Genomic DNA, 27,734 nt, shown 5'->3' with positions numbered 1-27,734 from the left:
GAGCTTTGGAGTTCATCAGATAGGTCCAGTGCAGCCCATTTATCAGCTGTGTGAATTGAGACAAATTTGTGATTCTAAGACAAATTTGTGTCTATAAAGTGCTAATAATAATAATAACCATCATGAAATGATAATGCTGCCATCTGGCTCCTTTCTGTGTAGCAAGTATTATACCTAGACTATCAACTTCAAACTTTATAACTCTAACTTGAATTGTAAAATTCATGATTATATGGATGATTCTGAGCACAGAGAGGTTAAGAACTTTGCCTGAGAACACACAGCCAGCATATAGAGGAGCTGGGATTAGGTCACAGATGGTCTGGTTGCCCAAGGTTGTTATAATATGTGAAGCTTGGAGCATGATGTCTCCTAGCATGTTGTAACATTTATTCCAAGTTTAATAGCATGATCATAACGTAGGCTTTAATTGTCAAAGAGACCTGTTTCTTTCCTTGAGGAAATCCCCTGACTTCTCTCTGCATGGAACCTTTGTTCCCAAATCCAGATTTTGCCTACTGCAGTGGTGTGGGCCAGGTATTCCACTGTCCTTAGCAATGCAAATTGATTGCTGAAAACGGGGCTTAGTGGTGGACCCTGGGACTCCCAGAGAACTTAAGTGGCTTCTCTTTGCTCTCTGCTTCCATCTTGATGTCTGGCTTTGTATCAACAAGTTGATAAATTTTCAGCCTGAGTCTCTGGTGCATTGGTGAGCTGACTCACTCCCAACTAGGCCATAGGTCTGCCTGGTGGGGATAGCCTTGTTTACCAATGAGCACAAGTTTTTTTGGTGTTTGTTTTTCAAATGTGGATTGATGGTATGGAAGCCATTCTAAAGTGAGATCTGTATTGACTTTGATCACTACAATCCCTAGCTGGAGCTCAGGCAGCAAGGGCAGGTGAAGGGAGGTCAAGTAGGCTGAATGATGTGGAGGGGATCCTTGGAGAAGGAAACTACCCACTCCAAAAAACCATACTCACCTCTGCTCCTTCCCCTACCTGTTTCATAGATAAATTTGAGGCAGCTTCTGGTCCAAGCTGGCCATTAAATCAGTCCAGGCAGCCTTCCTTTGAGCTGTGATCAGGAGCAGGGCCTGGGCTATTTGTAACCAGCAGACAGCATTGAAACAAAGTGCGGTATTTAAACTGCCACAAACGAAATATGCATTCATGGTGGGAAACCTATCCATTTTGTCACTGATGTGCTTTATCTTTTACTTTTATTTCTTCCTTCTAATCGTTGGATATAAGAAATGCTTATTTGAGGATGGTAGAGAATAATTTATTTTTTCTTTATTTTGGCAAATAAAAAATAAGTCTGCATTCTTTTTTTTTCCCCCAAGTCTGAGTCTCGCTCTGTCACCCAGCTGGTATACAATGGTACGATCTTGGCTAACTGCAACCTCTATTTCCTGGTTTCTAGCAATTCTCCTGCCTCAGCCTCCCGAGTAGCTGGGATTACAGGCAGCAGCCATCATGCCTGGCTAATTTTTGTATTTTTGAAGAGATAGGGTTTCATCATGTTGGGCAGGCTGGTCTTGAACACCTGACCTCAGGTGATCTGCCTGCCTTGGCCTCCCAAAGTGCTGGGATTACAGGCGTGAACCACTGTGCCTAGCCAAGTCTGCATTCTTATTTCCAACTTTTGACTTGCCTGGAAACCATGTTTGGTGAGAATTTCATCCAAAGCCCAGTGTGGTATTGTGATGTACCATGTTTCTATGTTTTTTTCCTTTCTTTCTTTCTTCCTTTTTTTTTTGAAACACTCTATCCTGAAGGCCGGAGTGCAGTGGTGTGATCATGGCTCACTGCAGTCTCCAACTCCTTGGTGCAGGTGATCCTCCTGCCTAAGCTTCCTGGGAAGCACAGTTCCTCCGCAACTGTGCCTGGCTAACACTTTTTGTAGAGACAGGGTCTCACCATGTTTCCCATGCTGGTTTCAAACTCCTGGGATCATGCAATCCTCCTACCTCGACTTCCTAAAGTGCTGGGATTACAGACACAAGCCACATGCCTGGTCCCATGTTTCTGTTTTGTTATGGATTTTTCTGTTCTCATGGATTATCAGTTTCTTTTCCAGTGATCAGAAAGCTTTTGAGTATCAGTTAAACAAAAACACAGGTGACTGTTTTGGTAGGAAAATATTTTTCCACCTTCTTCTTACCTTACTGATTTCATATCTGAGAGCTAAGACTTTCTCCAAGTGTCTTAGAGGCATGCTCTCTGCTGCTGGATTCAAACTGAGGTCATCTCTAGGGAACCTGTCGCATGAATAGAACTGGAGAAAAACACATTAAAGTATCTGTGGGCATTTGAGAGCTGCTTACATTTTTCAGGGAGGCTGCCAGCACTTATGTTTGTGGTCTAAGTATTGTATAAGTCCATGCTCTGAGATGTTACTTATCCCAGTTTCGTGTTTTTTTGGTAGAGTGGGAGTTGTATCTTGTAGAGTTTCAATTCTTCTCTGCTGTATGTTGACTCATATTGGTGATTATGTCAAAAACTGCTTAATTTGTATAAAGGCATCTCCAAGAGCATTTAATATAAATCCCATATGGGCAAAGGTCCCATAAGTTAGACCACTGAGTATGTTGATCACAGCCTGGAATTTGGACTCACACCTGCATTTGAGTCCCAGCTTAAACTTGGATATGTTTATTTTCTTCTGTTTTTTCTTCTTTTTCTTCTTTTCATTTTTTTCTTTCTTTTCCAAAAAGAAAGATCACCAGTTTTTTGTGTGTGTATTTTAATTTTCACTTAAAAATCAAAGCATAATACATGTAGATAATCTAAGGAAATTCAAAAGTACTTTAAGATTTATCACAAAAATGTTAATCTTTAATATTATTGCTCCCCATTCTTCAGTAGTGTGACATCACAGAAGGTACCACCTTTAACTTTGTAAGGTGTTCCTTCTGGCATTTCCCTCTATATTTAGAAACTGTATGTTCATATTTCTATTTCTTGTAATTTCAATTTTAGGTATTATCTATTGTTATTATCTATTATTATCTCTAGTAAAGAAGTTGATGATTTGATTATTTTTCATTCCCTAAAACCCACATTTTTTTCCATCTATCTTCTTCCAAACTACATAGTAGTATCAGTATATCTGCATTTCTTAGCTGAGCCACATAGAGTACTATATTGCCCAGGCTGGAGTGCAGCCCCTATTCACAGACATGATTGTACCACACTGTGGCCTTGAAATCCTGGGCCCAAGTGATCCCCTCTTGCCTCAGCCTCTTGAGTAGCTGGGATCACAGGCATGTGCCACCGTGCCCAGCTGGTTTGCTTTTTTTATGACTTGAATAAAATGCTTTGCTTTTTTTTTGTTTGTTTGTTTTTCTTAACTTTCTTTATGCCCATCTCGAATTCTTCCCTAAACTTTCCTGCAAAACTGAAAAACCCTCACAGCAGGACTGAAAAACCCTCACAGAATAGCTAAACCTGTTAAAGAATCCATTAGTCATTAAAAAAAAAAAATTCTTTGTTTCTTCACTCTTGTTTTCTGTCCACCTGCTTTAGTGTGAACTGGTTGCTTTCTATGTTGATTCCACAATTCTCATCCTGGAATTTTCCTCCGTAATATTTTTAAGAGGGAGTATGTCTCATCCCCTTTCGGCCACAGTTCCTCATCTGTGCAATGAGGGTAACAGCGGTCTCAGGGAGGTGTTGTGAAAATTTAATGAGCTGAAACAAGAACAGCAGTGGCATGAAGTAAGAGCTCTGTCAGTACCAGCTGTTGTTATTCCTTTTTCTTCTTTATCTGTTTCCTCTACTTCATTATTATGTTAGGCTGTGGTCACTAATCTGTAATGCATCTTTAAGAATGAGAGACAGTCGGGGGTGGGGAGTTGGAGAGAGATAGCATGGGGAAAAATGCCAGATGTAGGTGATGGGGAGGAAGGCAGCAAATCACACTGCCATGTGTGTACCTATGCAATAGTCTTGCATGTTCTTCACATGTACCCCAAAACCTAAAATGCAATAAAATAAATTAAAAAAAAATGAGGATATAGTAGGGCTGTAAGGGAACTGTAATATGACCTGTTGTAGTCCTTTGTTTTCAGAGAGGCCTGGAGGAGATAAGTGTCTTTACCAAGGTCATGGGGCTGATCGATACAGAAAGGCAGAGCTACAAATAGAACCATGCACCTCTGACATTGGTCATAGTCATGTGTTTTTTCCATTTCTTCATGCAACCTCAGTAGCCTTAAGGTTTTTTTAAAAAAAGTTTTCTAAATTTCATAGTCATTTATTCTTTTTCTTGATTTATTTCTTTTCTGAAATCTATAAGAGCTTTGTTGAGATGTAATTCAAATACCATACAGATCACTCATATAAAGTTTACAACTACATACTTTAAATATATTCAGAGAATTGTGCAGCCATTTCTGAAGTCTAACTTAACATTTTCATCATATCAACAATAAACCCTTTATCCTTTCTGTATCACTCCTCTACTGTGAAGTTCTAGGCAGCTACTAATCTGTTTTCTGTCTTTTTGTAATTGCCTATTTGTATTTCCTGTAAATGTAATCTGTAGTGTGAAGTCTTTTGTGACTGGCTTCTTAACATAGTATTTTCAGTGTTATTTATATAGCAGCATGTATCCGTACTTTATTCCATTGGTTTTTTAAATTTTTTAATTTTTTTTTTGTTTTTTATTTTTTGTAGAGACATGGTATCACTATGTTGCCCAGGCCAGTCGCAAACTCTTGGCCACAAGCGAGCCTCTTGCCTCTCAAAGTGCTCAGATTACAGATGTGAGCTACCACACCCAGCTTTTCATTCCTTTTGATGGCTAAATAATGTTCCATTGTGTAGATACACATTATTTTCCCCATTCGTCAGTTGAGGGACATTTGGGTTGTTTTTAGCTTTTGGCTGTTATGGGTAATACTGTTATGGATATTCATACACAGGTTTTTGTGTGGACATATGTTTTTATTTCTTTCGGATACATACCTGGAAATGGAATTGCTGGTTCAAATGGAAACTCTTTGTTTAACTTTTTAGCAACTGCCAAACTGCTTCCTAAAGCAGCTGCATGGTTTTACATTCACACCAGCAGTGTATGAAGGATCCAGTTTCTTCACATCATCAACAGCACTTACTTGTCTTCGTACGCCAATCAAACCTTTATAAAGTTGATCTTGTGTTTTTCACTTGTATTTTCCTAGCTAATGATGTTGCACAGCTCTTAATGTGTTTATTTGGTCTTTCGTATATCATCTTGGGGAAAAATGTCTATTAAGATGGTTTTTCCATTTAAAAATAGCGTTATATGTCTTTTATTATTGAGTAATGGTTCTTTGTATGTTATGGATACAAGTACTTTATCAGATGTGTGATTTTAAATATGTTCTCTCATTCTGTGGGTCATCTTTACTTTTTTTTTTTTTTAATTTGAAACTGAGGCCTTTTTGTAAAAAAATGTTTGAAACAGAGTCTACCTCCCAAGCTGGAGTGCAGTGGTGAGATTTCAGCTCATTACAACCTCCACTTCCTGAGTTCAAGCGATCCTCCCACTCTAGCCTCCTGAATAGCTTGGATTACAGGTGCATGCCACCACATCTGGCTAATTTTTGCATTTTTTGTAGAGATGGGGTTTTGCTGTGTTGCCCAGGCAAATATCAAACTCTTGGGCTCAAGCTATCTGCCTGCCTTGGCCTCCCAAAATGCTGGGACTACAGGTGTGAGCCACTGCGCCTAACCTGCATCTTTACTTTCTTGATGGTATCATATACAGCACACATATATTTATTTTTTCTTTTGTTTGTGCTTTTATTTAAGTAATCTTTACCTGACTCAGGGTTTTGAAGATTTACTTTTATGTCTTCTAAGAGTTTCATAGTTTTTAGGTTTTAATTTGAGGTTATGGTTAATTTTGAGTTAATTTTTGTGTATTGCATAGGAAAGGATCCCAACTTCATTCTTTTGTATGTGAATGTGAAGTTGTCCTAGCACCATTTGTTGAAAAGGTGATTCTTATTCTTTTTTTATTTTTATTTTTGAGATGGAGCCTCGCTCTGTTTGCAGGCTGGAGTGCAGTGTGCGATCTCAGCTCTCTGCAACCTCTGCCTCCCAGGTTCAAATGATTCTCCTGCCTCAACCTCGTGAGTAGGTGGGACTACAGGCACCTGCCACCATATCTGGTTAATTTTTGTATTTTTATTAGAGATGGGGTTTCACCATGTTGGCCGGGGTGGTCTCGAACTCCTGACCTTGTGATCCACCCACCTTGGCCTCCCAAAGTGCTGCAATTATAGGCATGAGCCACCATGCCTGGCCGAAAAGGCGATTCTTTTTCTATTGAATTTTCCTGGCACCTGTGTTGAAATCAAATATGCAGAAGTCTTGACACACTGTTATTGTCCAGTCTCCACACATGCTGTCCTTCTCTCCCACAAAATGTGATAATATAATAATGTAGTAACATGTCTGATAATCAAATGAGTGGATTTCAGCAGTCCTCCTTTGTCTGAAACCTTTGTGATCAGAGGGAATAAACATCTTAGAGGCATGAAGCCTTGGAGAAGATAGAGAACCAAAGTGCCATAATGTGCCAAGGAAAAATCATCAGATATGCCAGAAAGTATGCAGTGGGAATTAACTTTGAGGGTTATCACAAGAACACTATGTAGAGTAAGCACAAGCAGCTCAGCTGTGGACGAGCTGTGCTGTAGCTTTTGCTGCAAACTTCTGCAGGCCTGAGAGCTTCTTGTGGGTCCAGAGAGCAGCAGATGTACTTGGCTGTGACGTCACTGGATGTGTCCTGATCTACTCCTTCTCCTTGTCATACACAAGGTTATCTGAGGTCTCAGCGAAGAGACAAATCAGCACTTTATCTGTGGACAGCACCAAAGCCCACCATCTTGGCTGCTGCCCCAGAAGCTTGGAAACTTCTGCAGTGATATGGATTCTGATTATTTTTATGACCTTTGTTCTTTTTTTAGAATTGAAGTCTAGAATACGTAAAGTACATTAATATTAAGTGCAGCTTCTTGATCTTTTAATCGAGGTATTCATTTGTAACTATCACCAGATTAAGATATGGAACATCCTAAGTACCCTGGGAAGCTCTTTGTGCTCTTTCCAACTCAGTGCTCTCTTCTTAAAGAGGTCAGCACTGTTCTGGGTCTTCTGTTACCATATATTTGTTTTGCCTGTTCATGAATTTAAAATAAGTAAAAACTAACTGTGGTATGTACTCCTTTATGTCTGACTCAGTTTGTCCAGTATGTTTGGGAGACAGAACCCTTATGTGTATCAGTAGTTCATTTTTATTGGTTGTATAATATTTAGTTACATGCATATACAGTAAAATATTTATTTTTCTATTCACAGACATCTGGGTAGCTTGTAGTTTGGGGCTATTTTTGATAAAGCTGCTTTATTTATTGTTGTCTGAGTGTTTTGGTAGACATAAACACTCCTTTCTTTCATTTGTTTGGCTTTAGAAGACACTGCCAGTGGGTTCTGATTTTGTATCTTCTTCTGTTTTAATCTCATTCCCAGCTTTGTGTTTAGAGTGTGTGTTTGTGGCCTCAAGTGTGTGCAGGTTGGAGACATGAAAGAGGAAGACAAGTTGATGAAGGTAGATCGGGGAAGAGGGCAGGCTAGTGTGTATTAAAGAAAGGGAAGAAAGTGGAGAGGAAGAGTTGGAGACAAAATAATTATTAGTTGGGTATGTACATGTTCAATATGGATTCAAATTCTAGCTCTGCCATTTATTAGCTACTTAACATTAGAAAACTTATGTCAACTCTGAGCCATATTTTTATCACCTGGAAAACAGGGTTGATAACAAGCACTTATATTACAGGGATTGTGAGCAGTATATGAAGCATTGCCTTCAAGTAACAGCTCATATTTACCGAGGACTTTTCATTGCTAGTCACTGTGCTAATGTAATTATCTAATTTGATCTTTACAACAACCCCATGAGCTATGTTCTGTTAATTTTCTCAGTTTTCTGGGTTAGGAATGTGAAAGTATGAGAGGGTCAGTAACATGTCCCCAGGTCACACAACTGGTTAGTTAGTAGAGCGAGAACTCTGATAAGTTGACACCAACGTATTGATTGCAGAAGACTGGGAGGCAGACAGACATGAAAGAGTGTCTTCGTTTATAGACTGAAACAGGTGGAGGACTGTTACCCACCCAGGCAGAATAGAATACTAGCCAGTGATTCATCTAGGGCTTTCTGGGCTGGTCCAGTAAGGGACAATGACTATGTGGCATGAAGGAGAAAGGAAACTTAGAAAAATTCTTTTTATATTTAGCCTTATCTGAAGGGCAAGGTTTTGAGTTTCTGTCCCAGCATTCACTAGAAAACTTTGCATAGAGGTAAAGCTGAGTAGTTGAGATTCATCCTCACCTAACTTTAAGTCCCCCAGCCTGATCTTTCCCTCCACCTCATTCTACCTGCTGTGTTTCCAGCTGTACTGGCCTCATGCCAGCTCTTGACTGCTGAGTGCTTTGGCCTCTAAGCTCTAATACTGGCCTCCTGGGAAGCACCCAGAATTCCACAGTTATTTTTCTCTCTTTCCCCTTCAGCAGTTCCCAAATTTGCTTCTCTCAGTGTTGGGCTTTCAGCTGGCTGGCTGTGCTGCAGCCATGCCATCCCAGTCCTGGAGCAAGTCAAACATTAATTACACAGGTGCATGAAGAAAGAGTGCATGCATTCTTCTCTCCTACACCCCCAAACCTCAATTTCAACTCACACTTGGTCCCATGGTGAGGCATTCAGTGTTACCTGGTTGAATATGTCTATATATTTTGTTTTACAAATATAAATGTTAGGATGGGCATGAGGGCTCATGCCTGTAATCCCAGCACTTTAGGAGGCGGAGGCAGGCAATTTGCTTGAGTGCAGGGTCCAAGACCAGTCTAGGCAACATAGTGAGACCTCATCTCTACAAAAAATACAAAATTAGTTGGGCATGGTAGTGTGTACCTATAGTTCTGGCTTCTCGGGAGGCTGAGGTGGAAGGATTGATTGAGTTCAGGAGGTAGAGGTTGCAGGGAGCTATAATTGCACTACTTCATTCTACTCTGGATGACAGAGTGAGACCCTTTCTCAAAAAACCCCCCAATTTTTATATATATGTATATGAGATGGAGTCTAGTCTCAGTTTACTGTGCAAGCTGGTCTCAAACTCCTGGGCTCCAGTTCTCCTCCCACCTGGGTCTCCCAAAGTGCCGGGGCTACAGGCGTGAGTCACCACGCCTGGCCTGAATATGTTTTCACACTTAAAGAAATGTATAAAAGTCTTAGTCTTTTTTCATTTATTTTTCCTTCATTTATTTTTTCACTAAAATGGTAAAATCCCACTATGAGCAATCCTACTTTTTCTTCTCCTCTACCCTTCTCCCTATCCCTCCCCAGGCTGCCTTTCTCCAGTGCTTTTCTCTCTGTCTTCCATCCTTCCGTCTCTCTCTCCCTCTTCTCTACTTGATTCGACTCTTACTGCCTTCCTTTCTACCTCTCTGTCTCCTTTTCCCCCTCCTTTCTTCCTCTCTTTCTCATTTCAGTCAGTCACTGCCTTAGTGCATTCATGGAGCTGGGGCCAGGGGGTAGATAGATTCATACCCTCTAGGTCCTAGAGAAGAGATCAGGGTGCTGTGGGGAGATCAGAAATAGGTCATTGCTACATAGACTTTTCCTATCATTTGGACAGTCCTCCTCTTTCACTTAATGAATGAAACTGAAGTGTTGTTGGAGGCCCAGGCTTCCAGTGTTGAATTGACCTTGGGTCCTGGAATTAAAAAAAAAAAAAAAAAAAAGTATCTCAGTGCTTAGGCAGCCTATTAAATTAAGTCCAGTTCCTGCCCTTCCCATGTTTGTTTACTGATCGTTATGCACATTTGTCAATATTATATGCTCCTGTCTATGATAGAAATAAGTGCTCAGCATCCATTTAGAACAAATTGCTCTTTCTAAGGAGGAATTGCATGTAATGAAGAACAGCTCTCCCAGATTCAGAAACAACTTGAGGGTAGTAATCAATGGCCTGAGCTATGAAGCCAGGTTCAGAATGTAATGCAGATTTCATTTTCTAGGGTAAAGAATAGGGGAGATGCACTGAATGGTTACTGAGTGCCAGTGATAGGCCACGTGCTGCACATGTGTCTCTTGCCCTCTCTCATGAAATAAGCAGCACCGTAACCGCTTAACTGCAGGTGAGGAATATGAGACACCAAGCGGCAAGGATCCTCATTTCGTTTCAGTTCTATTAAAAATGTTTATGGAGTGCCTACTTTGTGCGAGGCTCTGTTGCAGGCTCTTGGAATACATCAGTTAAAAAGCGGTCTTGCCTTTGGGATCTAAACATTCCAGTGGGGGTGGCAGGTAGGGTAAGATAAATGATACAATACAAACATAATCAATTAGTAATTATGACGTATGTTAGAAGTTGATAAGGGCTGTGGACAAAGGAAAAAGTAGGGCAGGGTCAGAGGGTTGAAAATGTCCGGGCAAGTAGCAGGTGGTAGTATTACATGGGGTGATGAGGGCGAACTTCGTCCAAGTCAAGAATTCAGAAAAATATGCAAAGTATTCAAAAAGGCTCCCTTGTCTTAGAATCTAGCTACAATTATTTAAGAACTCATTTAACAAGTCTTTGCTGAGTTGGGTAATGTAGGAATGGTTCTTGTCACCCTTGTCCTCTAATGGCCTGTGGTTTTTTGAGGGAGATTAGCTATTCCCCAGCATATAATTAGGTACTCAAGGGAATCATGCTGACCATCGGCGTTAAGAGCAGGGAAGACTGGATGTGGGTAATCATTCTCCCAAAGATATATGCTGAGTGCTTTTGTGATACCCCATAACTGATAAAATGAGATACTGAGGCATTTTTCCAGGGTGCAAGGAGTCTGTCTAGGAGGTTATGTGGTGAAGTCAGGGCAGGCCCTCTGTTCAGAGTCAAACAACGGTTTGAATCTGAGCTCTACTTGTCAGCATTTGGTGTGTTGTGTCATCTCTTTGAGATTTGTTTTCCTCCTCTGTGAAATGGGAATATGCATCCTTAGCCCAAAGGTTGATGTAAAGATTGCTGGCAGCATTTAGTCTGGGATCTCACACATGTTAAGTATGTACTGTGCAGTGGTGATCACTGTCATCCATCCTCAGTCTGTGGGATCATTTGAGGTTTTTACCTCAAGGCAAGCGTCGCTGGTAAGATGGCTGTGATAGCAGTTAGTCTCTTAAAAGTACCGGAACGTATGCCAGAAGAGAGGCTGTGGTAGGGAAGCACAGGACAGTCTTTCTTTGTCTACCCAAAACAGGGCCAACTTTCCAGAATAGCATATGGACCCTCAGAACTCATGGGGATTTTTCTCAGCAGGCAGATTTGTAAGCAAATGATAGGGCAGGGAGGAGCAGCTTGCGGATTCCTGATAGATCCGTGGTTACAAGGAGGCACTTTTGGGACTGCCATCTGTTCCTTTACTCCTTAGACCTGACACCTCCTCAGACTCCTGGACCCTGAGTCTCCCATGCAGAGTGGAATTCAGAAAGCAAAGTAAATGACAGGGCTCCTTGGGGGCTACGATGTGGTCTTATCATGCTTATCGCACAGCCTGCTCATACCCCTACTCCCACCCCTTTTTGATTCAGGGTCTTGCTGTGTTGCCAAGGCTGAAGTACAGTGGTAAGACTATGGCCCACTGCAGCCTTGCACTGCTAGACTCACGTAATCCCCCCACCTCAGCACCAGCATATCCTCTCGCCCCTACAATAGCTGGGACTACAGGCGTGGCTCACTAAACCTGGCTAATTTTTAATTGTTTTGTAGAATCAGGGTGTCTGTATATTGTCAGGCTGGTCTTGAACTCCTAGGTTCAAGCAGTCCTTTCACTTTGGCTGCCCAAAGTGCTGGGATTATAAGCATGAGCCACCATGCCTGGCCTCCCACTCACACCCTTCGAAGTTAGGGGGATCTGGGCTAATGATGCCAGTAAAGTGCTGTGGAGCTTAACTTTTTAGGAATTGTTCTACAATTGATTGATGTATTTAGAAAAAGCTGCTGCCAACAGTATGCCAGCAGCTGTGCCAGGGATTAAACAGATGAAGATGGCAGAAGCATATCCTCACCCTCAGGGACTCCCTAGCCCTCAGGTAGTAGCAGCCCAGGAGTTGCAAACTGGTGGCCTGTGGATACTGGTGGTTGGATGATGATGACGAGTGACAAATGCTTACTGTGGGCCTGGTAATTTTCTAAGTATTCTGGATAGATCAACTCATTTAAACTTCACAATAGCCTTGTGGGAGACATATTCTTATTATCTCCAATTTCCAGATTGGGAAACTAAGCAACTCACCCCAAGGGCATGCTTATGGACACTTGAAAAATAGAGAGATTTCTCAGATATCTGGGTTTTCAGCTTATCTTTAAAAAGATCTGAAGCTAGGTGTATGCTGCTGATTTCACATCCTGTCCGGGACAGCAGCAGTTGAACTGACTGACCACAGTTTCCACCATCCACTGTTCCATGACTCCTCCCTTCTTCCCTGTTTACACCGAGTAGCTGCATTTTTTTTGCTTTTAGTAAGGGACCCCAAGTTACATTTTTTTTCCCTGTGGCTCATTTGATGAACATGGCAGTGCATTAGGAAACAGTCAACCTTAGAAGACAGAAGTTTAGACTCTGGGATGAGGGGAGGTGACGGAGAATGTAAGAAAAGTTTAGTAGGCAGTACCCACAGTGGACTTCATATGATGGCCATAGATACATACATATATATATATACACACGTACATATATACATATATGTGTGTATATATAAATGAGGTGCTGCATCTGTTTAGCTCTTTTGTTCCAAAGTTCAGGTTATACAGGCTAGTCTGTCACTGCCTGGTCTTTCTGTGTTTGGTGGGATCAGGTAGTGGTTAGGTGGGAGGGATTATGAACAGTTGCTCAAAAAGGCTGCTGAGATTTTATATCAACCTGCTTTTCTAAATCCCAGCCTAGGATTTTCTTTTCCTTTTTCTTTTTGTGATTGCTTTTTGTGTTACTGCTTTTTTTCTCTCCTTTTAAATGCACATCTGATTAAAAAAAAAAAAAAGTTAGGCACTCAGGAGTTTGAGGTGGGAGGATTACTTGAGCCCAGGAGGTTGAGGTTGCAGTGAGCCATGATTGCACTGCTGTACCCCAACCAGGGAAACAAAACAAGACCCTCTCTGTTAAAAGAAGTAGAAAAAAAATTGAAAGCAGCAAATATCAACAATTTCCCCCAGCCACAGTTATTCTCCACATATAGTATATATTTATTTTGTATAATTTACATATATTTATAGTTCATATTTATATATTTATTCATTTATTACATTTGCTTAATTGTAAATTATATGTTTACATTAAAAATTGAATCAAAACAGTACATAGTGTTTTAAAATCTGTTTTTCTCTCAATCATATGTCATGAACATCATTCCATGTCAGCTGCTGGCATTGTGGTTTTAAAAGTTTGCAAAGTATGGCCAGGCATGGAACCTCACACCTGTAATCCTAGCACTTTGGGAGGCCGAGGTGGGTGGATCGCCTAAGGTCAGGAGTTTGAGACCAGTCTGGCCAATATGCTGCAACCCCATCTCTACTAAAAATACAAAATTTGCTGGGTGTAGTGGTGCATGCCTGTGATCCCAGCTACTTGGGAGGTTGAGGCAGGAGAATCACTTGAACCTGGGAGGCAGAGGTTGCAGTGAGCCGAGATTGTGCTATTGCACTCCAGCCTAGAGCAAAACTCTGTCTTAAAACAAAAACAAAAACAAAAACAAAAACAAAGTGTTTATTATTATTATTTTTCATATTTTGAGACAGGATCTCACTTTGTCACCCAGGCTGGCATGCAGTGGTGCAGTCTTGGCTCACTGCAACCACTGCCTCCAGGCTCCAGTGATCCTCCCATCTCAGCTTCCCAAGTAGGTGGGACTACAGATATGTGCCACCACCTGGCTAATTTTTGTATTGTTTGTAGAGATGAGGTTTCACCATGTTGCCTAGGCAGGTCTTGAACTCTTGAGCTCAAGCAATCTGCCTGCCTCATCTTCCCAAAGTGCTGGGATTACAGGTGTGAGCACATCATCAGTGCTTCCTTTTTTTTTTTTTTCTTTAGTTTAACAGGTGCCATTTAGGATTTTTCTAATTTTTATATTACCTCACATCCTAGACTATTTATTTGATAAAAATCTAAGAGAAAATTGTACCATCAAAGGGCAGAGAATATGAATTTTTGCTGTCTCAGTTTCCTTCTGATTTTTCGGTGAACATTACTGTATGTTATATAGAATCTCTCTGTATGTATGTAGGTGTGTGTATAGCATAATTACAGATGTACATATATACAGTATTGAAGCGGAGTGCTGCTTACTGTCTATCTGTATGTTATATAAACCCTTTCTGTATTTACGTAGGTATGTGTATGGCATAATTACAGATGTAGATATCTATAGTCTTCAAGAGGAGTACTGCTTAATGTTTGTCGTTTTGATAATGGTAAATATTTGCATATATTTCTTTATCCCTGCCAGCCTTTAAAAATCTTGATTTTGCTAATACTTGTAGCCTCAGTAGAATCTTCATTTTGTGACTGTAGTCTGGATTTGAACAGTGGCAGGGTGAGTAGGGAGGACTCCCATATTAGTTTAATATTTCTGGTGAATAGCCATGAAGAACCACCTGGTGTTCCTCCCACAGCCTGAGGGCAGGTGGCAGAGTTATGGAAGCAGAGTCTTGTTCCTCTCTCCATTCTTCACCTTCTCCTCTCTGTAGTGAGCCGGCTCAATCTGGGAAAGTGGAATGAAAAGTGCTCTTTTTCCTGATTCTGCTATGCAGCTGTGCAGGGCTGGATGTAGCCGGCATAGCTGTGTGGCATGTGTCATGGAGTCTGCCATCTTGCTGTGGCTGACAGATGGCCTCCACAGCCCAGGCTTCCCCATTGCAGCTGCCATTTTTGTAGTTGGTGAACAAAGCAAGGAAACAGGCCACCTCTTCTACGTTTAGAAAAGTTGTCCATTCCATCCTTCACTTTGTAGGAAACTAACCCTGGCCTGTACCAGGGATAAAGAAGAGCCTAGAATCTCCTGAATAAGTTCATTATCACTCCACATAGATCCTTTCAACCTTGGCGAGAAAAATCTAGTGCTGAGCTTTTGGTGAAGAATCTTCCAGAGTTCAGGTTATATAGGTTGTTTATTGATACACTGCTCTGTGTCTTTGTGTGTGTCTGTGTTTATTTAGGTTAACAGAGGGGTCTAACATTCCTCCTTTACAAAATAAGATCATGCTATACATGCTATTATGTAACCTAATTTATTTTCATTTACAATAATAATTTTTTTTCATTTTGTTCCAAATTCCATTAAATGTTTATTCATTCACTCACCCTATTTACAATTAAAAAAGAGAAACATTCTTTTCACTGTCATTTATTTAGTAGGTAGACAGACAATAATCATTTATACAATACACGTGAAGGAGCTCTGAGGGAAATTACTCTGGGGTTGCATAGTAGAGGGGATTGATTTCTAAGGAACTGACACTTCAGCTACAATCTGAAGACTAAGATGTGGAGGTAGAATTGGGAGAGGAAAAGAGGGGACTATATCCATTTTTATAAATGTATAATATTTAATTCATGGATATGCCATAATTTATGTATGAAGTCATTTTGGGTGGCATTTAGATTATTGCTGATTTTTCATCTGTTTTATCAATTTGGATGGGCGGATTAGAGGCTTTGAACTCTTACTCTAGCAGTGGAGTGGATCTGTCTGAATTTGTCAACATTCTCATTTGTCTTTCTTGTGTCCAGTGATCCAAATTTGCAAATGTCAACCAGGGTTATCGACAAAGGTAATTAACCTGCAAATAAATTACACCAAGGAAGTAGTCTCACTTTTGTGATAGATATTTGAGGCCAAGTAGTCATGCCTGGGTATACTATCTAATGATATATGGAATGTGCTCTTATTTCTTTACGATTTTTAAATTTACCCTATATAACATTTACCAAATTCCTTCTTATTCCAGCTAGTGTGTTAACAGTTAAGCATATGAAATTGAAAGGTTCTTAGGCTCTCTCTCCAGAAGTCCTCAGTAGTGTGACAATACAAAGAGACAGTTGGCTGTATAATATCATAAGCTATACTCTTAAAGTAAAGGAGTGAGCATGGTCTGTCCATTCTGGTAGCCAGACGGTAACCAGTATCACATGAACTCCACAGAGGAGTTGGTATTTGAACTGTTCCTTGAAGACTGATCCAAATTTTGTCAACTATTCAGGAATTTGGTACTTTCTGATAGAAGGAACTCTAAGAGCAGAGATTTCAAGGATTGGGAAGGTTTCTGAATGCCTGGTACTTATGGAAAGTACTGGGTACATTACTGGCTTCATGGTGAGAAATGGTCTTGGAAAGTAGCTGGGGCTGGATTAGGGGAGACCTTGAATGCCGTGCTTGGGAGGTCAGGTTTTATTCTGTAGATAGTGGGAATATATCAAATATTTAAGAATGGAGAAACGAGGCTGGGCACGGTGGCTCATGCCTGTAGTACCAGCACTTTGGGAGGCTAAGGCAGGTGGATCGCAAGGTCAGGAGTTTGAGACCAGCCTGGCCAACATGGTGAAACCCTGCCTCTACTAAAGGTACAAAAAATTAGCTGGGTGTGGTAGTGCACCTGTAATCCCAGCTACTCCGGAGGCTGAGTCAGGAGAATCGCTTGAACCCGGGAGGCGGAGGTTGCAGTGAGCCAAGATTGTGCCATTGCACTCCAGCCTGGGCGACAGAGTGAGACTTCATCTTTAAAAAAAAAAAAAAAAAAAAAAAAAAAAGAGAGGCTGGGCGTGGTGGCTCAAGCCTGTAATCCCAGCACTTTGGGAGGCCGAGGTGGTTGGATCACGAGGTCAAGAGATCGAGACCATCCTGGTCAACATGGTGAAACCACATCTCTAGCAAAAATACAAAACATTAGCTGGGCATGGTGGCGTGTGCCTGTAATCCCAGCTACTCAGGAGGCTGAGGCAGGTGAACCCAGGAGGCGGAGGTTGCGGTGAGCCGAGATCGCACCATTGCACTCCAGCCTGGGTAACAAGAGCGAAACTCCGTCTCAAAAAAAAAAAAAAAGAGAGAATAGAGAAAGTAGGGTAATGTTAACTGTTCTAACAGAGAAACTCCAGAACCTCTGTGGGTTAACCTGTGAGAAATTTATGTTTTCTTCACTAAATGTCCAAAAGAGGTGTTTCTAATTAGCAGGTGATTCTCTTCCAAGTGGTGATTCAGGGCTCTAGGCTCTGCCATTTTGTGGCCCTGACATTTTCAGCATGTGGTTTCCATGATGCTATGCACACTTGTAATGAGCTGGTGGAAGGGGAGAGAACATGGAATGTCATGAAGTGTTTTGTAAGCCAAGCCTGAAATGGTCTCATGTCACTTCAGCTCACATTTCTCTTAGCTATAGAACCCAGTTACATGGTCCCACCACATTACACATGAGGCTGTGGCATAGAAGCTAGGTGTGTGGTGCAGGGTGAAGAGGAACAGAGTGGTAGATCCTGCTGTGCTGCTATTTATTACAAGTTAATTGTGATGATGCTGGTGTTAAGAATGACCTAGAGGAACAAAACACAGAGTCAGAATGGGAAGAGGGCACATGGTGAAGGCATGAGTAATTAGATTAATGAAGGCTCACATTCATTAAGTACAAACTCCATGGCAGGTGCTGTTAAATACTTAATATACACTAACTGTAGGAGAATAGGTGCTGCTGTTTTCCCACTTTATAAAAGAAAAAACTGAGCTTATGGCGGAGCTTGCTGAGAGAAAAACCAGGATTTTCAGTCCCAGGCTTAGTCCATTGCTGGGATTCTTAACCACTAATGAATGCCTCTTGCTAGGCAATGTTATTTTTCTGAGTATTCATAAAGAATAGAAGGTAAATAAAAGAACCGTGTCTTACCTGAGGTGGACGGGGCCTCATTAGACATAATGCAAAGGGAAGAATTGAAGATGTGTAAGATGTCAGGTCTGGGAGCCTGGTGGTGCCAATTAGAGAAACAGGGCATGCTCTGTGTGACTTCTGTGTAAGAGGTCCTACCGGTTGTTCCAGATCTGCCATCTTATGCCTGGCCCTGATTTAGGACTGTGGACTGCACATGCCCGCTAATATCTCAATAAGTTGCTTTATAAGGGTTTTTGTTGGCTGCTCCGTGCTGGTTGCTCAAGAAAAGTTAAATCCACATTTTAGATGGGACACTGAAGGCCCAGTGCCTGTGATTCAGCCATTGAGTCACTCTGCTCTTCATTGTACGAGTGTCTTTTTCACATGATCCCCCTTCTCTCTGCAGGCTCCCACTCACCGTTATGACTTAGGTCAATTGGCCCCTCACTCTGAAACTTTTCATTGCTTTCTTGAACAAAGATGGACTTCCCTCTTCTCTGTTCATGGTGCACTGTTATCAGTCTTTATGTATAATAATCTCTGTGGAGTCTATTTTCCCTATGACAATATTAACATACCCAGTTTCAGCAGTTTATACACAAGAGGTATTAGTAAGAGGGGTAATACTTTTTGTGTAGAAAGGGGTTTTGTTCTTTTCTCCCCATAAATACAGGGGTTGCAAACCCCAAATCTTTACCATCGAGGGCGTAACTCGAGAGTGACACTGGCCTGGCTGAGAGAGTCAGAACCTGTGGGTGGGGTGGAGGCTGGACTAGAGAGTACACACCTGGCATATGAAATTCAACACTTGATTAAAAATGAAACAAACATTTTCTTGGCAAACAAAATATTTGCAACAGCCCTCTTCACCCTCCATGTTTCCGCTTTGTGACTTCTGATTAGGAATACAGCTCCTTGCCTCCCTGCACCGTTTGCTAGAGCGAGGGGGGCTTGCTTTCTGTCACTGGTACATTTGAGTGTGACCCTGGCCCCAAGGTCAAAGGCTGTGTTGTGGCTATCCCTCTCACATCCACGGCGATACTGCTGAAAATAAGAACCTTCATTAAAGAAAAACCTTTGCCCTTCTTATTTAAATTCTCTGTGTTATCCTAGAAATAATGGGTAAAATAATGATTTCAGTATTGTTTGTTACTTTGAAATGGCTTGACAAATGTATTTGTCATGCCAGACCTGGCTTGAATCTCTGAAGGACAACCTCCCTTCTCAAAGAAGCTGGGGAAATGGAAGAAGAGGGAAAATTCCTCACTGTAAACCCACTGCACACATCCTGCCTTTCTCCCCCATGGATTCTGTTCAGTGGCACTGGCTGCCTTGGGGAGGACAGACTCTTGACATCATCCTAGGGGACCTTTCTCTGGCACCTCACTGAGCATGCCACCACCATGGCAGATCCCCATGGCTCCTGTTGGAGAGGTGCCCAGAAATCCCTGCAGCACACCCCAAGGACCTGTCCCTCTTTTTAGTAGGTGCAGAGGGAGGGGAACATGTGGGCTGCCCAGCGCAGTGGCTTCTGACACGCCCCTGATCAACTCTGCCTCTGTGTCTCTATCTGTAGAGATGGCTCTATCAATACTCTTGTCTGCAGTTCTAATATAAGGATTAAATATAGTCACATATTCATCAAAAGACAAAATTACAGTAAACTAAGTTTTAGATCTAATTGGCTTTTATTTGCCATTCATGAATCTGAGCAGCCTCCTTCAAAATGGAATAAGGGCTCCCTCTGGGCAGTAGTAGAACAGCAGGTTTTGTTAAGTGGGTATGGGGAAATAGAACAATAGAGAAAACACCCGATCGGTTAGCATAGGTTTACTTTTGGTAAGGATTAAAGCAGAGGATGCCTACGTATTTTGCTGACTCAGGTAGACTGGAATCTCCTGTTTTCAAGAAAACCTGGCCTGTTTGGGGATCTGTCTGCTTCCTTAAAGTTTATTTAATTTTTAAAAATTATTTATTTTTAAATTTTTTTTATTTGAGGTGGAGTCTCTCTCTGTCACCCCAGTCTGGAGTGCAGTGGCATGATCTCAGTTCACCGCAACATCTGCCTCTCGGGTTCAAGCCATTCTCCTGCCTCAGCCTCCCGAGTGGTGCCACCATGCCCAGCTAATTTTTGTATTTTTAGTACAGGCAGGATTTCACCACGTTGGCCATACTTGTGTCAAACTCCTGACCTCAAGTGATCTACCTGCCTTGGTTTCCCAAAGTGCTGGGATTACAGGCTTGAGCCACCTCTCCCAGCCCTCCTTCCTTAAAGTTTTAATTTGATCATGTGGGATTTAGCATGAGTGTTTCCAGGCTAAATGGAGTTTTGTTTTTTTCTGGTTTATAGGGGCCTAGTACAGGTGCTCAGCTAAAACAATGATGTCCCATAAATGTTGGCTTTTTTTTTTTGTTTAGATGGAGTCTCACTTTGTTGCCTAGGTACCTCCTGGGTTCAAGTGATTCTCCTGCTATAGCCTCCTGAGTAGCTGGGATTACAGGCATGCACCACCTTACACAGCTAATTTTTGTATTTTTAGTAGAGACAGGGTTTTACCATGTTGGCCAAGTGGGTCTCAAACTCCTGACCTCAAGTGATCTGCCCACCTCAGCCTTCCACAGTGCTGGGATTATAGGCATGAACCACTATACCTGGCCAGTATTAGCATTTCTGAAGCACATAGCACAATGTCTGGTACATAGCAGGCATTCAGTGTGAATGTGATCCCTTCATTTCATCCCTCCCTTTCTTGCTCTTTAAGTTTGATGACTCCAATTATACTTGTGGTGGATACAGAGAAACTTGGTGTTAGCTCATTCAGAAAGGAAGAGGAATTAACTGTGAAATAATAATACAAGTCAATCAGAAAATGGGATTCGATTTATTACTATTTTAATTTATATGCAGTTGGAGTGTAAAATACTTACTGAAAATTGTGCTATGGCTTTACCCATGTCATCACAGATGAGGAATTTTTTGCAGAGATGAGAAGACCAGGTCATTGGTGGTTTTAAAATGCAAAGATTTCTGGCTACAATGCTATCTTCCTCCTCCTTTCCTCTTAAGACAGATATTCGTAATTAGATCCCATGATGAGATAAAGAGTACAACAGATTTAAAAGGAAAAGAATCTTCAATTCTTTCTGGGAAGAAGCAATTATTTAGTTATCTTTTATTTGAACTGTGAAAATCTTGGTTCTTATCTTTTACCAATGTATTAATAGCATTACTCAGTCAGAATCACAGATCTATGAGATGAAAAAATTAGTTGAATCCAGCAGAGACCCATTGATTTGTTGTCTCTGTAACTGGCTTGTGTCATAGTTGGTAGGCTGAGCTCCCTTTCCTCATCATTCTGGTTAGCTCTGTAAATCACAACATCACTTTGTATTATGTCAACATGAAGCGGTGAGTTCTTTCTGAAGTCTTCTGGAAACTTCTGCTTTTCATGAGTTTTTTTGATGGTAAGGATGGCATTTATGCTCAGGCCATTATTAGAATATTATATTTGTTAGCATCATTTTAGAATTAACATCATTTTTGTTGATTGTTTTTGCTTGTTTTTGAGACCGTGTGTCTCTCTGTCCCCCGGGGTGGTGTGCAGTGTTGAAATGTCGGCTTACTGCAGCCTCAACCTCCTGGGCTCAAGCAATCCTCCCACTTCAGCTTCCCAAATAACTGGGACTACAGGGACAAGGAACATACCAGGCTAGAATGAATACTATTTAAAACACAAAGTTTTCATGAATCTCTGCCTAATCATCTAAACATTATGTGGTTAGATCCATTTGTTCCATTCCTTCTTGCCTTCCTGCCACTTTTTAAATGTCTAAGAGGTATTTTCACCACGTCCCCCTGAAACGAATGTCACGCAGGTAAAGCAGGTCCTCCTGTGTCTGTCCCATCTATGCAGGTGGCAGACTACAGCATGATTTGACTAGCTTCCTACTACATAGCAGTTGTCAAAATTTCACCAAAGACAGCAGCTGAAGTTGATATACCTTTATAAGGTCTTCCAAGAGGTAATATACTTGGCAAAACAGCTAAAAATCACAGCTTTGCTGACTAGCTTCCTACAGTATGTTATGGCAAATATCTCTGCTAGGGCAGCCTGAGCTATTAGCTGTGGACCCTGGACTCTGTGACCCAGCGGGATACCCACTCTTGTTTCTCCTGTGTGAATTGGGGCCGATGATACCTGCTCTGGCTGGAGTAATGCAGGGATTAGCAGGTGTAAATTAGAGAATAGCTAAGAAAGTCTTCTGATTTGAAGGCAATCATAGGGTGATAATGAACAAAAGTTTATCAATTTTTAACTTTTTCAAATGTGAAGAATAGAACATCTCTGTAGTCACATTACTTGGTAGCATTTCTGTGTTTTGATGGTTCATAAAATCTGAACCAGTCCTAGATTTTTGTCCTGTACTTTCTCATGCTTCTTTTCTCCAGGAAACTGCTTGCCAGTCCTCATAAAGACTAGCTCTGTTTCCTGTTTGAATGCTTCTGACCATGACTCTGGCAACTGACCTGTGAACAAACGCCACCTCCTATTGAGAAAGAAGAGCTGCCTTTCTGCCAGGTGTAGCCTGTGTGTGCGCAGTGGCTGTGAGCCCCAGTAAGCCCCATTACTGCTGTGGGAGCTGGCCAACTGCTGTCAAGTAAACAGGGATGTAATGCTCTGTTGGTTTTAATGTGATTCCTGTGTTTCTGGTAGGTTAGTTGACAGTTTCTAATATGTCACTGGATTAAGAGGAAGGGAAGTCGGGATCCATGGGCCATTTGAGTTCCCCTTTTGTTGGGCATCCCATGAACTTGAACATGCCTGGAAGCTCCCATGGAGAGACAAGGTCCTCTTAGTTCATGCTGCTGGCTGGAGCCAAGAGACCATTGTAGTTTTGCAGAGATGGTTAAGATCATCAGCCTCCAACTTCGGTGTCCCAGGCATCAGTATGGAGGGCACACACTGACCTCTTGAAAAATTGCCATTGACATTGAGGTTTAGCACGTGATGTCCTTACTTGTTCATCTGGAGATATGTCAGAATGGAGGGGAGCAAAGCCTGGTGTGTTGTCTTAGAATCTTTTGTTTTCGGTAGTCTTGCAGCATCTGTGTCACCCAGTGACCTTCTCTAGGCAGGGATGTGAGGAAAGGACACAGCATTGGGCAGCGTTGCAGTTTGGGTTAGATTGGATCAGACACATGAATTCATTGACTCTGTGCTCTGGTCACACTTTATTGAGTAGGACGTTGAGTGTTTATCACCATCTGCCGTTCATTTTTAACTTCTGCCGTCTAGGAGGGTATGTTACAGGATTGGAGGAGGCAGTAATGGAAAAGCTGTGCACTTGATTGGTACAAAAAGCTGTGAGTATACAGGAAGGTAAAACCTGCATTCTACTCTTCTGGAGTCTTCTATTCCTCTTGTGGTTTCTTCTCCCTAACCAGAGGGCGATGCTAGGACACCCTATCTAGACCTTTGCTATCCATTATGGTAGCCATTAGCCATTTGTGACTATTTAAATTGAAATATAAATTAATTCAAATTAAACATAATAAAATACCCCCCCATCCCTCAGTTGCAGTAGTCATATCTCAAATGCTCAGTAGCCACATGTAGCAATCATATAGGGCAAAGCAGATCTAAAATACATCCATCATCAGGAAAATTCTGCTGGACAGTGCCGGACACAGTAAGCTCTGGAAGAGTTCTGTGTTTGTCTAACATCATGTCCTCAGGCCAGAGCCAGGGGTGCCTGGCATGCGAGAAGCTTCTAGTGACTATCTGTTGCATGAATGAGGGAAAGAATGAATGAATGGATACATATGAATGAAAGGCTTCATTTCTCATTTGCTTTTCCCCACCCAAGCCAATGTATTGACATGGTACTTTTCCTTACCCAAGCCTATGTATCCATGGGGTTTTGTGGCCTATCCGGGCTTGGTTCTTATAAATCTACATGTGCTATCTGCCTCTTTCTAATTTTATTTCTTTTCTTTTATCTTTTCTTCTCTCTCCCTCCCTCCCTTCCTTCTTTCCCCTCCACTCCCTTGCCACCTGTTGCCCAGGCTGGGGTGCAGTGTTCTCATCTTAGCTCACTGCAGCCTAGAACTCTGGGGCTTAAGTGATCCTCCTGCCTCAACCTCTGAGTAGTTAGAACTACTGGTGCATGCCACTCTGCTGGGCCATTTTACTTATTTTTAAAATTATTTTATTTTATTTGTAGAGATGGGGTCTTAACTTGCCAGGCTGGTCTAAAACTCCTGGCCTCAGTCCCACCCTCTGGTTGGGAATACAGGTGTGAGCCATCACACCAAGCCATTTCCTCTCCCTTCTTTAGTACTGCTTATCTCTTTCTGCAGATCGCTAAGCAAACATTTCACAAGTCTTTTTCTCTCTTGTGGACTCAACAAGGCTTCCTGCTTATAATGGCATCTTTTACTGGGCACATCCTGTGGGCTGGTTAGGGTGCTAAGTACTTCAGGCTGTAAACTCACCCCCCATGGATTTGGGCAGTTTCTTTCTTTCTTTCTTTTTTTTTTTAATCAGCCCAGAGTTTAAATAATAATTTTTATCCTTCAGGTGTGGCTGAAGGTGCAGCCAGCACCATTCTCTCTTGCATAATACCCAGCAGCTGTTATATGTACTTATTTATGTTACCTTCCTTGTCCCTGTAGACATTTGAGTTTGCAACCCTTGATTAGAGGATGCTGGTTAGAGGTGCCACACTTCTCCCTTTGGTTGTGGAGTTCTAGTAGGAATCTCCCTTTCAGCAGTGTGACCATCTGTCATGCCTTTGTACCCTGGGAGGTTTGTGGGAACTGTGAGTCACAGTGCTACCAGATGAGCCAGGCCACAGCAACTCTTTTAGGTGACAGAGACTAGCTGTGTTTTTAGGTGTGTGCCTCATTTGCAAAACCCACTGGCTGAGCACCCTCTGGTGGGACATTTTATTCAAATTCTTTCAAACAAAACTTCCTTGAGTGGTATTTGTAAGAACAGCATTGAGCTTTTCTGTGAATATATTGCAAAGTTACCCATCTTGCAGAAAAGGTGGCTGTTTATTTTAATCACATGGAAATGGTAGTTGTGGAGATGCTGGCATGGGAATTTCAGAGATTTTGAGGAGAACTCAGGATTTTTGTGGAAAGATAGATGAACATTATTGCCTCATTCACTTAATCTTTCAAAGATGTATGTACAAAGCACTGTTACATTTACTGGGATAGCAAAATCCTTGAGTGAAAAGAGAAAGTGTGTTGCATGTACTCGTGTCTCCTTGTTTCTTTCTGCTACTTCTTTGCTTTTTTTTTTTTTTTTTGGAAACAGGGTCTCACTATGTTGCCCAGGCTGGTCTGGAATGCATGACCTCAAGGGATCCTCCCATCTCAGACTCCTGAGTAGCTGATGCTTTTTTTTTTTTTTTTTTTTTCCTTTTTTTCTTTTTTCTTTTCTTTTTCTTTTTTGTTGCATTTTAGGTTTTGGGGTACATGTGAAGAACATGCAAGATTGTTGCATAGGTACACACATGGCAGTGTGGTTTGCTGCCTTCCTTCCCCTCACCTGTATCTGTCATTTCTCCCCATGTTATCTCTTTTTTTTTTTTTTTTTTTAAAGTTTAAAAGATTAGACTTTTTACATAGCTAACCTGTTTTTGTCAGGGGCACTTTTTTTTTTTGAGACAGAATCTCACTCTGTTGCCCAGGCTGGAGTGCAGTGGCACAAGCTCTGCTCACTGTAACCTCTACTTCCCTGGTTTCAAGCAATTCTCCTGCCTCAGCCTCCTGAGTAACTAGGACTACAGGTGTGTGCCACCACACCCTGCTAATTTTTTTTGTATTTTTAGTAGAGATGGAGCTTCACCATTGTTGGCCAGACTGGTCTCTAACTCCCAACCTCAGATAATCCGCTACAAAGTGCTGGGATTACAGATGTGAGCTACCACGCCTGTCAGGGGCATTTCTTGATTGAGATAACCATTTTCTCCCAGGAAGGTTTCTATATTGAGTGTTAGCAGCAAAATTCATCAAGCAGAGGAAAGCATTTTGAAATCATTTAATAAAATATGGTCTTACAAGCATAGAAACTGCTTTTGTTTCCTTGCATTCAGCTGCCCTTTTTTGGAGACATCTTGGGTTTTACTTACTGATCCAGAAATTTACTGCTTGTCTCCCTAACATTAAATTGATGGGGAAGTTATTACGGGCAGAACTGAGAAATGAATATGTTTTGATACATGCGAACTTCCCAGCAGCTTGGAAAAGCATGATGTGCATTTTAGACTTTAGATACTGAAACATTTGAGGGATGGAACTCATGTTAAACATTTCGTCAGCACAAGGTATGCATAAGTGAATGAATTAAGATCTTATCTTTGCCCTACTGGGAATTCACCTATCAGTGCATTAAACATGTGCTTGTAGAACTATTTGTATCACACAAGCCAAGATGATATTTACATTTCCAGTCAAGCTGTTTATGACATCATGTTGAGTTGGGCTATCTAGGGATTGTCGTTAATTTGAAGACTTATTTTTAAATCTTGAGTTGTGACTTAACGGAGATGCTGCTGATGTGTCTCAGAGTAGTAACCACAAATATTTTCTTATGCTTTGCCAATTACTTAAAATTTGGTGTCAAGTGTGTCTTTGAACATTTTTATGGTAATGGAGGTGTGTGTATATACACACGTCTGTCTAGTGTTTATCTACTGGGTAGAGTTTCACATGTTGTTCCACCATCTGAAACACAATGTGAGAGCAATGGTAACAAGTAAGATATGTTTACTCACTACCTTCCTCTTCCTTTCTGGGGAGGCTCAAAAGTGATGCTGGCCAGGTGCAGAGTGCCCATCCTGGACAGCTGCGGTACTTCCATCGCCACCTACCTTGTTACCTTGTGGAAACCACCAGCAGGATAGCCTTAGCAATGATTTCTTCCTTATGGTAGGGCCAAGCAGGAGGGCAGATATAGGTAGTGATGATGCATGAACTTAACTTGGTATTTAGGCTGTTTACAGCTCTATCAGGTATCTTCCTGGTTTGACAGGTTTGTCTTGGGCCTACAATTCCTTGAGCCTTCCCACCTGTAGCTCAGTGTGTTTGCTTTTATTCCTACTTAAAAACTTTCCCCGTATGATTCAACTTTTGGCCTTTATCCACATTCCTCTCAAATTCTTCCCTGTTCTTGCTCTTTTGCAGATCAGAACTATGCAGTCTCTTTCTCTTTATGATGCATATGTTCCAGAATTTCTTTGATTAAACTTTTTGTGTTACTGAACGTAAACATTTGACTTCTGCCTGGATATTTTTGAAAATATTTCCAAACATGTGCTACCATCGTATATGTGTGTATACATGTTAGCCTAACAGGTTTTTGTTTTGTTTTGTTTTTTTAGACAGAGTCTTGCTCTGTTGCCCAGGCTGGAGTGCAGTGGAACCATCTCAGCTCACTGCAGCCTCTGCCTCCCAGGTTAAAGTTATTCTCTTGCCTCAGCCTCCTAAGTAGCTGGGATGACAGGTGCAGTATACAAACTAGGGCAAAGCCCTAGAGATAGGGTTTTGCCATTTTAGCTGGGCTGGTCTTGAACTCCTGACCTCAAGTAATCCACCTTCCTTGGCCTCCCAAAGTGCTGGGATTACAGGCATGAACCATTGCTCCCGGCAGCCTAACAGATTTTCTTTGATTTAGTTTGCAAGCTTACATTCCATCACTAATGCTCATCAAAATCCAAATAAGGAAATAGCATAGTAGTCATAAGTCCTTGTATGGGAGAAAATAAGGTAATAAA

At 41.5% G+C, this 27,734-nt stretch overlaps 1 protein-coding gene and 1 long non-coding RNA gene across 23 annotated transcripts in view; both read left to right on the top strand.

Annotated features, from left to right (window-relative positions):
• MAGI1 (membrane associated guanylate kinase, WW and PDZ domain containing 1) overlaps positions 1 to 27,734 on the top strand; it is a 680,038-nt gene that overhangs the window by 159,096 nt on the left and 493,208 nt on the right. The gene's annotated exons all lie outside the window — the stretch shown is intronic.
• The window catches only part of LOC141585385 (uncharacterized), a 118,601-nt gene extending 90,867 nt beyond the window's left edge, over positions 1 to 27,734 (top strand). The window contains exon 2 of the long non-coding RNA XR_012518811.1: positions 1 to 27,734. This exon is cut by the window's left edge and continues 23,870 nt beyond it. This is a non-coding gene — a long non-coding RNA (uncharacterized LOC141585385).

This window comes from Saimiri boliviensis, chromosome 8 (genome assembly GCF_048565385.1).
Source record: "Saimiri boliviensis isolate mSaiBol1 chromosome 8, mSaiBol1.pri, whole genome shotgun sequence".
Classification (NCBI taxonomy): domain Eukaryota; kingdom Metazoa; phylum Chordata; class Mammalia; order Primates; family Cebidae; genus Saimiri; species Saimiri boliviensis.
Note: the sequence above shows the minus strand (reverse complement) of the source record. Positions and strands in the feature narration are given on the sequence as shown.